This window comes from Sphaerodactylus townsendi, linkage group LG03, assembly GCF_021028975.2.
Source record: "Sphaerodactylus townsendi isolate TG3544 linkage group LG03, MPM_Stown_v2.3, whole genome shotgun sequence".
NCBI classification, from domain to species: Eukaryota; Metazoa; Chordata; class Lepidosauria; order Squamata; family Sphaerodactylidae; genus Sphaerodactylus; species Sphaerodactylus townsendi.
The window spans coordinates 104,510,097-104,525,571 of record NC_059427.1 but is presented as its reverse complement, the minus strand read 5'-3'; the positions used below and the strand labels follow the sequence as shown (position 1 = coordinate 104,525,571).

At 43.7% G+C, this 15,475-nt stretch overlaps 1 long non-coding RNA gene across 1 annotated transcript in view; it reads right to left on the bottom strand.

Moving 5' to 3' along the window:
- The window catches only part of LOC125430289, a 38,914-nt gene that overhangs the window by 13,799 nt on the left and 9,640 nt on the right, over positions 1–15,475 (bottom strand). The window contains exon 2 of the long non-coding RNA XR_007244121.1: positions 2,041–2,172. This is a non-coding gene — a long non-coding RNA (uncharacterized LOC125430289). The remainder of the gene's footprint in view (positions 1–2,040; positions 2,173–15,475) is intronic.

Genomic DNA, 15,475 nt, shown 5'->3' with positions numbered 1-15,475 from the left:
AGGTTGGCTCCACCCCTGGAAATGCCCCCTCCATGCCCCTGCCATGCTGACACAGCTCAGGGCAGTAAAGAAGCATTACTGAAGTGCTGGGCACCATGTCTGGGTGTCCCAGGACTCCACAGTGGTCACATGCCATGTATGAGCCCCTCTGCTGATGTAAGTGCCCTGAGGAGGACATTCTGAGGGCACTTCCACCAGTGTAAATCCATGCCACATCCAGAGGGGGATTCAGATTGGGCTGTGAAAACCTATGGATTCTACTAATGGGTTTAATTTTCCCCATGCAAGGAATGTGTGTCTTCTACAGAACACAATGTTCTTTCATCCACTGAATAATCCCCCTGAAATGTTGCTCCTGGAGGAGATGGTAAAACTACCAGGCAAAGCCTAGCAACCACTGCTCCCCCTCCCTATCCTTACCCTCAGGATGGGTGGGCCACAACCAGACCCCCTCTCCTCTTCCCCCAGAATGGGTGGGCCATGACCAGATAATCAACCCCTTCCCCCTCCTCTCCTTCTTCCCAAAGTGAGTGGGCCAGGACCAGATGATGGACCCCCTTCCCCCACCCTCTTCCTTCCCCCTCTGCCCCTTCCACCAGGGTTGGTGGGCCTTGATCAGATTATGAATCCCCTTCCCCTCCCCATCTTTCCCTCCAGATGACCATAACCAGATGAAGACCCTAACTCTACCTTTATTTCCAGGGTGGGTAAGCCTTAACAAGATGACAGCCCCCTCCCGCCAGGGTGGGTGGCTACGACAGATGATGGCCCCCCTTTCTTGCTCTCTTCCCTACACTTACACCCAACATGAAAAGGCCATGATCAGATTATGGGTCTCCTTTCCCTCTCCCTAAGAGAAGCATAGTGTAGTGGTTAAGAGCAGGTGCACTCCAAGCTGGAGAACTGGGTTTGATTCTTCACCCTGTTCCTTGAGCTGTGGAGGCTTATCTGGTGAACCAGATTAGCTTGTGCACTCCAACACATGCCAGCTGGGTGACCTTGGGATAGTCACAGTTCTTCGGAGCTCTCTCAGCGCCACCCACTTTACAGAGTGTTTGTTGTGGGGGTGGGAAGGGAAAGGAGAGAAGGGAAAGGTCCCTTTGAGTCTCCCTACAGCAGAGATAGTGGAGATATAAATCCAAACTACTAGAACTCTTCCTCCTCCTCCTCTTCTTCCTCTTCTTCTAACCCTTCCCCCCAGGATGGGTGGGCCATGATCAGATTATGGGCCCCCTTCCCCCTCTCTCAGGTTGAATGGACCTCAACCAGATGACAAGCCCCTCCCCTCCTCTTCCCTCCCCTTCTCCCCAGGGTGGGTGGGTTTTGACCATATGATGGGCCCTCCCCCTCCTTCCCCTTTCCCTGGAGGACAGGATACAGCTACCAAGCCAAGTCTAGCAACTCACAGGAGGTGTTAGGAGCATGGGTGGGAGATGGAGACACGGACAGTGCTCCCAGGGATTCCTAGAGCTACCAATTATCACTTCCTTTAGGCCAACAGAATGTTAAAAAATCTTCTGCTCTCTCTCTGAATGGCATCAAGCAATCACAATGATCAGCAGGAGGCTTCCTGCCATAGTAGGGACCCTACAAACATAAACAAAACAGGCAACATGGATAACTACTATCAAGAATAAAAACAGAACTGTGTAAAGGCTAGAGACAAACCATTGTGTGCAAACTGGAAATGCACTTCTTAATGATGCATTTTCTGTAGTATAATAAAGATTATTAAATAAAATAACATTTACTATTTCTCACATATGACCACTATATAACTTGCATAAATGAAAATGTAATGTAACCAATTTTACAAACTGATAAGTCAACCTCAACAAATCTATGTTTGTCAGTTACATGAAATCAAACATGCTCAGATTTTGAGACAAAGTTACAGATGAATCATCACAATTTAGCACAAAATCTGTGTAGAGTATACACTTTAACCAAAAATTCTCTGTGAAATCTGAAAACAAACATTGATACATTGGACAAGTATGTGTCCAATTTATAGAAACATAAATGAACATAAACAGATACCTAGTGTTTAGAGCTGTTTTGAGGCTTAAATGGTCTTCTTCAGTATACAGACTTCTTCTGTTTTGAGGGAACTCCAATTTTTCTAGGGGTATGTCAAATCATGACGGAAGTTGTTTAGTCTGATTCTTCAACCTAAAGTATACAGGCCAGTTAGAGACATCATTTGTAAACATAATGCCAAACACAATATCCAGTAAGTGATCATGCAGTCTTACCTCAAAAGGACAAGCCCTTTCTCTGGTGACCAAAAACCACCTAACCAATATTATGTGTTTACATGGACCTGTCCTTGCAAATCAGCTTCTCTAGAATACGGAAGGGTTTTGGCCCAGAATAATATATTATCTCCTATAGAGGTATGGGGAGGAAGTTGAATCTGCTCCTGTGAAAGATGAATCCACATGGTTTCCTAGGTTGTAGGAATGCTGACTGACAAAGAGTGCTGCAGATTCAACAGACATCTAGGATTAAAGACCTTGTAATGTTGGGATCAAACAAGGTTGGATCACCAAGAAACATGGCATTTTATGTAGCAAACAGTATGAAGTAACTGGGATGATGGCTGGGACAATGGTGGAGGACCACTCACACCAAATATGGGTAAAAGCTTGTTTTAGCACTGATTTTGCCTACCAGCCTGAATTTGGGGAGGTGGCATGTCAGCAACTTTTTTTTTGGGGGGGGGGGCCTTTTGGTATATTGATAGTTTGCTGACTGGGAGTTAAAAAATCAAGCTGGTTAGGAGGACAGAGAGAAGCATGGATCATCAGATCTCAGAAGCTGCTGCTCAGGGGAGGAAGGGCAGGTATTGCTTTCCCTACAAAGAAGAAAAAAGTCACATTGGCAGAGCATTCAGAAAATGATGGGATTCTCAGATCTGAAAGTGGGGGTAGGGGCTGAAGAGGGAATATGTGTGGGTAAATGAAAGTCAAGCCCAAAGGGCATATATACTGAAAGTGAAGGAGATCACACATATGCAAAAAAGGCCACTGTATCCCCTATTATCCTCAAGGCTAATTAAATTTACAAGAGAACGTCCATATCTTCATAAATGACACATGCACATATACTCTTGGTGGAAGGTTCCTCCATCTCTTAAAGAAATATTTATTTACTGGGGTCTTTTTAACTAGCTTCCCTCTGCTCAAAGTGTCTTATAGTGTCAAAAGAAAGAATAGAAAACCATTGATGGCACCTTCCGCACATGCAGTATAACGCACTTTCAATCCACTTTCAATGCAGTTTGCAGCTGGATTTTACTGTGCGGAATAGCAAAATCCGCTTGCAAACAATTGTGAAAGTGGATTGAAAGTGCATTATTCTGCATGTGCGGAAGCGGCCAATAATATCACAAATATTTAAATCCAGGTTTCTTGACAAGAAATCTGGCAGCAGTCAACAGACTAATCCACAGAGTGATTAAAGTGGGTACAGCAGCTGATAATAACTCTGCCCCAACAGTTTCTCCCCAGGCAACTAGGTAGGCATTCACTTATTGGGCCTTTTCAAGGAAAAAAATCTTGCTTGAGTTTCTTTAGGCCAGTGTCATGCCTGCCCCTTGTAAGTACTTTCAGGCATTCCTGGAAGAAACTGAAATTGTATGCACTATACAAATCTAGAAACTGGAATAATGCACATACTGTACTTTGAAAACAAGTAGGAAAGGATTCAAATTTCCAGAAATAGATAAAATTTTGGAACTTTGAATTTATTACAGCACTAGAAAACATTTTCCCTTCAAGAACATGAATTACTGATCTCTGTAAAGATACAAAGAGATTCCTCTCTTAATATTTAACAAATCTCAAAAGAAGAATTTGGAAAGTCCTTCCTGGAAATGTTAATTGATCAGTGCTTTCACATCCTGCATGTGAGCTCCCAAAGGTATCTGGTGGGCTGCTGTGAGTAGCAGAGTGCTGGACTAAATGGACTCTGGTCTGATCCAACAGGTTCTTTCTTACGTTCTTATGTTCTTGGCCTTTCCATCTGTTTATGAGGAAGAGGGGGGGAAAGTCTGGGGTTTGAAAAGTTTCTGAAAAGAAAATCTCTCTACATTTTATTAAATAAAATTTATTAAATAAAATGTCACATAGGATGTACCATATGCTGCCTTGTGTTCTAATGTTAGAGCAAAATGGGATATAAATAAATAAATGCAAAATGCATCATTGTACCATAAATGCTTTGAAACTAATAGCACCTGTTGAGTATTCCTTTTACATTATCAAAGTATTCCTTTTACACACACACACACACCCAATATATTTCCTACTTGGAACAAATGTATAATCTTTTTTTTTCATGATAGGGTGGTACATTCTACCCCTTTGTGCCCATAGTACTGAGTGTAGCTGATTCTGTTAGAGCAGCACAATTAGATAACTAGTGGTTTTTTATCACTGGCTGTAAATTTGATGGAGTTCAATGCATTGAGGCGAAATTCACTAAACCTGTTCAGAACGCAATCTACTAAATCAATTCAGTGCATTGGAATTCAGGGAAATCCCTTTGCTCTGAACTGTTTTACAAATGGACTGCAATGCCCATGCTTCACAACTCACTGATCTAGAGCTCTAGGCATACCCAGGGACAAGTGAGAGGAACTAGGAAATTCTTTTTTAATTGTCAGGGAAGAGTGTAATCAGCCAAATGAATAAAATAATCCAGTGAAGAGGAGAAAATTGGTGCAGGCTGCCAACAGCCAGAGACTGTCTCCTCTGGTAAATACCACATGAGGAATTAAGATCTGGATCAACACAGAGAAACACTGAAAATGCCAAGCTGATGGAATTTTTGATTCACACATCAAAATGTGCATGTTTGATGGGGAACTATTTGTTGAACAGTGACTTTCTTTTAAATATCCTTTCTATAAGGTCACCCTTAAGAGATTGGTCACCATCCCACCTGCAGTTCTGCTTGCAAACAGAAGAGCAACAGAAACTTTTAATGATGTTTTCATAGTCTGTATAAACCTTAGCTCAGGTCAGATAAGAACAAGAATCTCACAGCTTCCTTACTCTTAAGGCTCTAGAGCTTCCTTGGCTGTGTTCTGAAGGCTAGCTCAGGGATTGTATGGATACTTGACATCTTTAAAAGCAACTTTAGGTTTTGGGCACTATATATATATAGTGATCAGAGTTTGTCCAAAGGGTTGGATTTTTTCAGTCAACTTGTCCAGTTCTTATTCCTATCACATATGACTTTTGTTCACCCAGATCCAATGATTTCCAGCATAGTGTTGTTGGGGGTTTTTTAGTAGTCAAAAGTTTTTTTTTCAACAGCTACAATTCTAGCTGGATGCAACCCACGACTGCTTCAAAAGTACACCAAGTAACAAAATCAAAAGGAAAGCAAACAACAAAGAAATGTGAATGCCTGTTTCAGTTCAGCTCTCTTCCAAAACCCAGTTGAGGATATTGTCCAGTTTAAGAGCAAAGAAACAGGAGTAGGCCTGCTTCCCAATGCCAGTCAGTACTGCAGTGCTACGTTTTCATTTTTCTGCAGGTTCATTTCAAGGGAAGAGAAATGGTACAGAAATGTAGGACTAGATTGTTCTGTGGAATGTGATCCTTCACCATCCAAATTAAGGTTTAGGTTACCAAAGTGGGGAAAGAGTGGGAAGAGACAATAAATGTGGATGTTTATCATCACCTATGCCAGTGCTGATGCCCCAGGAATCCACAGTGGGCAGCAGATGCATTTCCACATTGACCCTTGCCAGGCAGGAATTGAATTATGTGCTTTCCCTAGTGGCACTGGTTTCCTGACATAATTTATTTAAGGCAGATGGAAGAGGACAAACGTATACAGCCTCTCTTTGAGGGAAGATATCAAGCAGGCAGCAGCAGCAGAGAAGGCATGCCTTTCTGAGCCATGTCACCAGGAGCCATCCATGACAGGATGCGAAGGTAACGGCTCAGGTAGCCTTTGACAGGAATGTTGCAACTGTGGAGCCATTTCACCTTCCAACTTGAGCTGCTATCACTGGGCTCCTTCAAATTACATAGAGTTTCTACAGCCCTTCACTGCCAGAGTACTATGTGGGGGGGGGGGGGGGCATGCTGCTGTTTGGTTCCAACACTCTTAGAGCCAGGAGAAAAGGACAGCCACCCAGACAGGCCATCTTGGAGCCAGGCAGCAGTGGAACTAATCAAGGGGAGGAGCAAATTATTAATTATTACTATTGGCAGGCTCAATGTGTTCATATATTATAAAATACTGGTACTGTGGTGAGCATGTGTACAGAGGGCAGTATTTGTGCAGTATCTCCATCAGGATATTGAGAACACCTAATATACATATGGTAAATTTTATGCATATCAGTACTTTTCAGAGCATTCCATTAGCACAACAAACCCCTTGCAAAAGACCATCTTTGTGGAAGGGTCTCCTGTTCATACTTTTATTAAATGAATGATCTGTATTTATGGATTTTGTTTTTACATTCATGGTCTAGTAATGTTGCTAGTATATATAAGAAGCCAGTCAATAGTGAACTCATCCAAATAAATATATTTATTAGACCTGGCAATGCATGATAGTTATAGTCTTAGGAGTGACTTGAATAAGTGCTTATTTGTCTACAGATCATTCATCAATATACTTTATTCTAATGGATTTTCCATTTCACACAAATAAGTTGCTCCATTGATCTTTAATGTCAGCAGTGTGCCAGGATACAACTTCATCATCATAGTCAGGCTGTGACATGTTGTCTCTGCAGCACATGGTCTCAAAATACTGAAAAATGTTCACAGTCAATACTGAAAAACTGAGCATTACAGTCTAATAAAAGAAGATCTTTCAGATATTATACAGTTTTTCCCGTGATGTAAGACCACTGAATAATGTTTAACTCAAGATCAGCTTTCAGGCTCACATTTTTTTATAGCATGAAAGTACATTTTTAACAGGCCCATCCAAAAGTGGAAACCAAATCCATTCTTGAGAGTGGTGAGGGCTGGCACTGGTGGATTTGCCCTCCCTGACACACTTGCCCTGGCAAAAGGGTGGATCAGGTTTGCACCACTTTGGCAGAACCAGTTGTTAAAATGGTGCTTGTAAGCAACCAGTTGTTAAATTATTTGAATCCCACCACTGGGTGGATCCACCAGATGTAGTGGGGAGGGGATGAGGAGGGAGTGAGGGGTAGAGACATGGCCAGGGGAAGAACTAACATAAGTCAGCTTCCACCTGGCCATTGCCTCTGTTACGCTGGCAGCCAGGGCTTTGGAATTATGTCACCTTTTTGGTGGTGTACGTTTATAAAGACCAGTGTGGGCAGGGAGACTTTTTGTGTGTTTTTTCCTCCTCATGCTATCAGAAAACCCCCTTGAGAATGACGGGGCAGAGCAACCATGCTGCTTCATCCACGCACCTGGCTCTTGAGATGGGGCTGCCCATCATGTAAAGTGGATCTGTGTTACATCGATTTAGTTTTGGGTGAACTCAAGTGAAATGAAGAGCCCAATTCTTGCACCTAGTGTTGCCAGATTTTGGGGAGGTGAGAGATAGGGCTTCCATCATGCATTTCACATGGATTTCGATTTGGTTTAAATCTTTTCTATGGATTGAACTCAGATGGTTGCAGTTTTCATAAGAGTGGTTCCACAAGGTTCAATATTATTCCCCATGCTATTTAATCTCAGTATACTGATGACATCCAGATCAATCCAGATGAAACTGAATTCTAACAAGACAATGCTGACTAAAGACTAATGTGATGGATTTGCCCACCCTGAAGGGGTGGTGTGTGTATTTTTATGGCCTTGTGATACAGGCCTTGGCAGAAGCCAGAGAGAGCACACTCCATATAAGGAGGCCCTACTTGATTGGCTGGCAGAAAACACAGTTCTCCTGGTGCCACAGGTAGAGGGAGCCCAAAGGGCTGAGTATATATAAGCAGGGAAGAGCCTGTGACGGGGTTCCTAAATTCAGAGAGAGACTCTCAGACACAGAGGGAGATCTGACTTAGCTGTGTGCTGACAGGAATCAGAGAACTCTATTCAAGCTGAGGAGGCTTGTTAGCATGTGGAGGCCCTGAGTTTTGGTGGAAAGTGACCCACCAGTCAGTGGCTAGACAGCTTGTCTGTCCAGACCTAGTGTCTGTTCAACCCCAGTTCCAAATCCAGTCTGGGAAGTCAAGTCCAAAGGAGCAGTGTGGCCTATCAGGGGACTAAAGGAGGGCTTGTGTATGCCAGGATCCTTCTAGACTTAGATGTGGGATTGTGAGGGAACAAGAAGGGTGTGTGGATCAGTAGTAGAAGTTAGTGTCTGTGTATAAAAGCTACAAGCTGTGTGCTTAACGACTATGAAGCTGAAACCTGTGTATGTAAAAGCTAAAGTAGCTGAAACCTCTTTAAGAGAAAGAGTGAAGTGGCCACCTGCGTGTGACCAAGTTTTGATAAGAAACTGACTGAAACATCCTCTCAAGTATAAGCTCTAACTTTCTGTAATAGCAAGCATTTAAACCTCTCTAAACCAACTGAGAAGCCTTCCTTTCATAAGAACATAAGAACATAGGAACAAGCCAGCTGGATCAGACCAGAGTCCATCTAGTCCAGCTCTCTGCTACTCGCAGTGGCCCACCAGGTGCTTTTGGGAGCTCACATGCAGGAAGTGAAAGCAATGGCCTTCTGCGACTGTTACTCCCAACCACCTGGTCTGTTAAGGCATTTGCAATCTCAGATCAAAGAGGATCAAGATTGGTAGCCATAAAGCGACTTCTCCTCCATAAATCTGACCAAGCCCCTTTTAAAGCTATCCAGGTTAGTGGCCATCACCACCTCCTGTGGCAGCATATTCCAAACACCAATCACACGTTGCGTGAAGAAGTGTTTCCTTTTATTAGTCCTAATTCTTCCCCCCAGCATTTTCAATGGATGTCCCCTGGTTCTAGTATTGTGAGAAAGAGAGAAAAAATTCTCTCTGTCAACATTTTCTACCCCATGCATAATTTTATAGACTTCAATCATATCCCCCCTCAGACGTCTCCTCTCCAAACTAAAGAGTCCCAAACGCTGCAGCCTCTCCTCATAGAGAAGGTGCTCCAGTCCCTCAATTATCCTTGTTGCCCTTCTCTGCACTTTTTCTATCTCCTCAATATCCTTTTTGAGATGTGGTGACCAGAACTGAACACAGTACTCCAAGTGCGGTCGCACCACGGCTTTATATAAGGGCTTGACAATCCTTGCAGTTTTATTATCAACTCCTTTCTTAATTATCCCCAGCATAGAGAAACTCCCCCCTTTTTCCCCCCCCCCCCCCCCCGCAGATCCCACTCTGTATTCTTTAGACACCAGTCCTGATCTCACCATGATGGAGAAACTGTGGCTTCATGAAGAAGATAGAAGAGTAATCGTTTGGTGAGAAGGGAATTTAGGGTGCACTAGATGTAGAAAGAGAGAGAGAACAGAGACAGAGAGAATATAGAAGAATGCCAAAAGGTAGTTTTAGCCCTCCCCTCAAAACACACCTGTGGAATGTCATAGGAATTAAACAAAGTCCAAATCTTTGCATACTATATTATCAGTTGTTGCATGGAGGTATGCAATCTTTTTAGAAGCTTACATTAATCATTCAATGTTGTCAAAAGAGCAGTTTTAAAATCATGAAGTCTCTAATACCTTGGATATAGTAAAATCTTAAGAGACAAATAAATTGAAACATTTAGCATGAGGATTGTGATCCATTATTCCTCTTACTTGATATAGTGGAACACAGCTTAGTTAGCGAATTGAAGATTATGTACAAATTGCTGGCATTACACCAGCAGCATGTTCAAGTACAAAATTATTCTCTAATGAATCTCGGCACTTGTGAGCTTGGCTTATTTGAGGCTGAGGATAACTCTAATGTGTGGAAAAACACATTTAACCAATATTTCCAATTTAAAAATGTTCATGTATAAGCCCATGAAGTGTGTCCTTATATGCTTAGTGAGTGGTGAGAACAAGATTCAATAAATCAGACTTGTGCATTGGGGAAAGAAGATTCAGGGAAAGGTCTGGGTAAAGACTGGATGGTGCTGCCTAGCTAAGCTGCATCTTTCATCTTAAGATTTGCTTTGTAATACCATCCCAACCAAGACAATGGGAAGGCCAACTAATCACAGTTTGGTAGAACAATAGGGAAAAGACACAGTGATACTAATGGTAAGATAGAAGCACTGTTGCACACTGTTCAGTGTGGTGTAGTGGGTAGAGTAAGCTTGAGCACTGATAGTTTCTATTGGTAAATTTGGGGCTCAGATACTTTTGATTTGGTGAAGCCAAATAAAGCCAAAATCAATTGGCTCTATTCGGCTTCTACTAAAAATATTCAGTTTTTAAAAAATCCCTGAACCTGAAATTATGTCAGTTTTCCACCCCTTACCCTCAGCAGTGGGAAGGGAACTGTCCCCACTAGTGCTTTTCAAGTTTCAGAAGGTTTGAAAAGCAGGGGTGGAGGGAGTGATCCTGCATGAGGGAGGGAGCACACTCACTCCCACAAACAAGAGCATTCTGCTCTCTCCCAATGCCTTTCTTTCCAGGACATGATCCTGCTTCTGGGAGACAGCGTGCTCCCTCTTGCAAGCAGGATCAGGCTGCCTCCTCCCCTGCTTTCTAAGGCTTGCAAGCTTTGAAAAGTGAGGTAGGGGACAGGATTGGGCTGCCTTTTTACCTTACCCTGCTTTCCAAGGCCTGCAAGCTTTGTTTTCTGGCTTCCCAAGCTCACGGAGAGTCAGGTTCCAGCTGATAGCAGGCGCAGATGCATGAGAGGGAAAAAGCAGTCCTACTCTGAGTCCAGAGAAAGAGTCCAAGCAGGTCTGGGAAGAGGCAGGCAAGGGTCCAACAGAGATCAGATCAAGCAATCCGGTCCAGAGTTCCAAGGAATCAGTCTGCCAGTGGGTGCAGCAGAAAGCTGCCAGGCTTTCAACAACATTGCTCCTGCAACTTCCACTTCCTAAAGCAGTCTCTTATAAGCCTGTGCTGTGGCTCAGTCTTGATCCTGAGCTGACTCACAGTATTCTCTGCACTGCCTTAGGTAGAGCTGTGTGTGTGGGGGGAGAATGGCACCCTCGTGCTCCCCCTCGTGCTCCCCCTTACCTTAGTTTAAAATCAGTTTGGTGGGAACTACCTTAGTTTGAAAGCCACCTTTAAAAGTAACCTGGGAACTACACTTCCCAGGACACCTTGCGAGCCCCACTCCCTGCAGGAGTTGGGACTTGCAAGGTCTCCTTGGAAGTGTAGTTCCTACCAGGCTGCTTTTAAAGGTGGCTTTTAAACTAAGGTAGTTCCCACCAGGCTGCTTTTAAACTAAAATAAGTGGGGAGTGGTAGGGGAAAGGTGAGGCGGGTGAAAGGGGAAGGGGGTGATTTTCCACACCCATGGGTGGAAGGGGGAAGGGGGTGATTTTCCACACCCATCCCCTTATAGGTACACATCTTGCCTTAGGGCTTCCAAGCATACACTGCACCTTTTAGAGTGCAGTTCCTGCCGTGAGAATCCTCAGCTGCCTTACAGTCTCCGGTGAGCTGGGTGGACTGCTAGGCTGGCCCTCAGTGACTGGAGGTGCTTCTGCAAGCACTCTGGCTTCCAACTCTTGACTTGGGCCAGCTCTGTCTGTATCCTGTGAGGCTTCTGGCTGTGCTTCAGTTGACTAAAGTTCCAGCACAGTGAGGTCATCCTGCTAGTGCTCCTCTTTAGAGGACTCCTGGCTGGCTGATTCTGAGCCCATGATACTTTGGAAAGTGAAGTGGGGAGCACAATCTTGCTTGTGGGAGGGAGTATGCTCCTTCTTGCAAGCAGGATCGTCCTGCCTTTTCCTTCTGCCCTGATTTCCTTGGAAAGCAAGACGGGGGTATGGTCGTGAGGGGCACAATCTTGCTTGCAGGAGGGCGTGCACTCCCCCGCACAAGTAGGATCTTGCTGTTTTCTCCCTCCCCATCTCACAGCCTCTCTTAGCCAGGCCTAGAGGATTGCAGCCTCTCTATCCTCACTTGCGCTGTCTAAAAACCGATCAAGCCAATTCATGTTCAGTTTTATCAGCCCCCAGGCTATTCAGCTTTTTAATCAGTAAAGTAAAAACCCAAATCAGCAAGCCTAGTTAACAGCAGTGGATTGAAATCTGGAGAACAGCTTTTGATTCCCCATCTCCTCCACATCAGTGGCGGACCCTTCTGTAGTGAACTGGATTTGTTTCCCCACTCCTACACTTGAAGGCTGCTGGGTGACCTTGAGATCGTTAATAGTTCTCTCAGAAGTTCTTTCAGCCCCACCTATCTTTCAGCCCCACCCGTTGTGGGGAGGGGAAGGGGGAAGCTGCTTTGAGACTCTTTATAGTAGAGAAAGATGGGGTATAAATCCAAACTCCTCCTCTTCCGCCTCCTCATGCATTTTCAGGTTTTTCATTGATGCATGGGTGATGGGAGCTATTTTCGATTCATGTAGAATTCATGCGTCTATGAAATTTCTGAAATATAAATAGATGATATCATGATGGTGGATTTGCAGCTACCCATGGTCATTTTTGAGAGCAGAAGAAAATTATCTGGGAAGTATAAGAGGTAGTAAATAAACAAGATGTAACTTGGGTGCTGTGTGGTTTCCGGGCTGTATGGCCGTGTTCTAGCAGCATTCTGTCCTGACGTTTCGCCTGCATCTGTGGCTGGCATGTGTGGCAAGTACAAGTCACAGAATTTCAAAACAGGATATTGTAGTGAGAATAAATTCTGAAGAAAGCAATCAAGTTGGTTAAGAGATTATAGGATTTGTCCTATGAGCCCAAAGCCACTGGGAAGCCGGGGACTCCTTCTTGCCCTTCTGGGCAGCAACTACGGTCGAGATGATTCACGACTGTTCTTTTCTTCATTCAACACCTAATTAAATAGTGGAATTCACTGACAGGTATGTAGTGATGGCAACAAGAATGGAGGTGAGACAGATCTGTAGGGGTCCAGCAATAGCTACTAGCCACAATGCCTAAAGTGAACCTCCATAGTCAGAAGCAGCAAACATCTGAAAACTATTGCTAGCCTTGGTTTCTTTGCCTTGTTATTGGGCAATCTCCCTGGCAAAATGGTTGGTTGTTGTGTAAAACATGTTGCTGGGCTGCATAGACTACTGGTCTGATCCAACAGGGTGCTTCTCCTGTTCTTCAGGAACTGCTTTATGTGTATGGTTAAGAACTCATACTGGTAACTGTTTTAGAAACCAGCTGGTCAACAAGATAATCAAAATCTGTTGTGCATTCAAAAGCATTCACAAGATCATGTAGCCCCAACATTCACAGATGATGCAGTGAGCAACGCTTTATATAGTTAAACTTCAGATGAAAATAAAATTGTGGTGAGATATTGTACTTGATAACAGACAAGTATCTCTGGACTATCTTCAGTACAGCATAGAGAATCCAGTACAAAAATGAGCAGGGTTATGAAGCTTTCATCAAATAGTCCTACAAAGGACAAAGTGTGAGCTTCTGTTTCTCCTAACCCTTCACAATTCAAAAAGGGTGGATGGTATAATTCAGTCTTTCTGTTCTATTAGTCTTTAATTGTGTATTTTACTTCAGCTCATTCGTGTTTAAATGTTGAAATAGAACTAACTATGTGCAAAGAAAAGATTAAGTAAATAAGTTAAAAGAATTGCCAATGCTGCAGAAACAAAATGGGGTGAAGTTTTGTTTTTAAAATTATTAGCATTTTATAAATAGGTCTTGCTATCAGACTGTTTACATAAATTCATGAATATATAAACATTCCAGTGAAGCATTTCTAAGAAATTATAAACCATAATGCTCTGTTTTACTTTAAAAAGTGTATTTGTTTGTTTTCTTTATACAGAGTACCAATTAAGACAATATTTTGCTGAACATTATATTATTCTTCATTACAGAGCAGAGCAAAATGCAAGATAAACTACTCTCAAATCAACTCATGGAGAAACATTATCTTGGCAACATGTTTGTGTGCTGATGTGTGGAGGCTTGCTTACCAATGACCACTGACTCAGCTTTCATTGGAATAAACTTTGTCCACAGCCCGTTTTATTAAAAAGCAACATAGGAAGCTGGGCAAGCATAATGGGCACTTGCTGGCCGCCAGGCAGCAAGCATGCTGAACTCAGCATTCGGGCAGCAAGCATGTTGAGCCCAGAACCGTCCCCAATTGGGAATTGGGACAGAAAGTTACTAGGTGCCACTTGAGAATGTACCCATTTTGTGACACCCCTTCGTGCCAGGTGTAGCGAGCTCTCTAGTAGAGCCTCCGCAACTTGTGTTATTGAGCCCTCCGCCCCCCCCCCAGACCTCTTATGGAGGCTCCCAGCAATGGGGAGGTCTGACATGGAAGCTTGGCCTCCCCAGAAAGGATGTGCTCCTATGCCCAAAACTGCCCAGACTGCGACAAAGGCAAAGTAACAGTCAACAATAAAGGGCAACCAAACCAACCCAGAACACCGGAAGGGAGGGGTGGGTCTGCTCACTCGATGGCCTCCAAAAGAGGCCGGGCTAGCCAGGTGCAACCTTATATGGGTGTGCCCAGACTCCCCTGTCACATGACAAGGCCCTCATCAAGTGACTTGCAGCCTGGAACTGCCACGCCCTCGTTGCCAGGCTTACTTCACTCTCCCCCTCCCCAGCCGCAATGGCAGCCCCGGCTAAGTCCAGGGCTGCGTTTTGCTGTTGTTTAGAATGAAAGAGTAAGAGAATTCTGAAATTTTGAAATTTTATTATTTTACTTAAAGATAATAGTAGACACTCAGTTAACTATTAGCATATCTTTTTGTGTTAAGTCCTGGTGTTGAGTTCTAGATCTTAGCAAATCAGATCTAAACATCTGTAAAATATCTGAGTATTTGCTTTTTAGTAGTTCAATTACAACCCCTGCCATTTTGGTGGTCACCAGAAAAGGAAATTAGGAAACTACATGAAAACAAAGACAGTCTGAAAAGGCAACTAATTAATGTTAACATTAGAGAATAACACAATGTAGTTGAGCATTGCAATACTGATAAAATTGTTGATTGTAACCAGGAACTGATTGTACTGGTTACAATCCCCCCTCCCTCCCTCGCTTGCATGCCACCCCTCCCTCCCCTTTCCCTCCCTCCACTAGGGTGGGTGGGCCAGGTCCAGATGCCAGGCCCCTTCCCTTCCCTCCCTTGCATGCCACCCCTCCCTCCCTTCTCCCTCCCTCTGCTAGGGTGGGTGGGCCAGGTTCAGATGCTGGGCTTCCTCCCCTTCACTCCCTTGCATGCCATGTCCATTGGAAAGAAGGATCTAAATCAAAATAATCACCTCCAGTCATGCATAGTTAATTAACTGCTAAGTTATAGTAACATAAAGCCAGTGAGGAGCATCCATAAACACTTGGCAAAACCACTCAACATGGGGCTATCATATGCATGCTGCTTTGAGTAGTATTGCTGTGGAGAAAGGAATTCACTTTTTT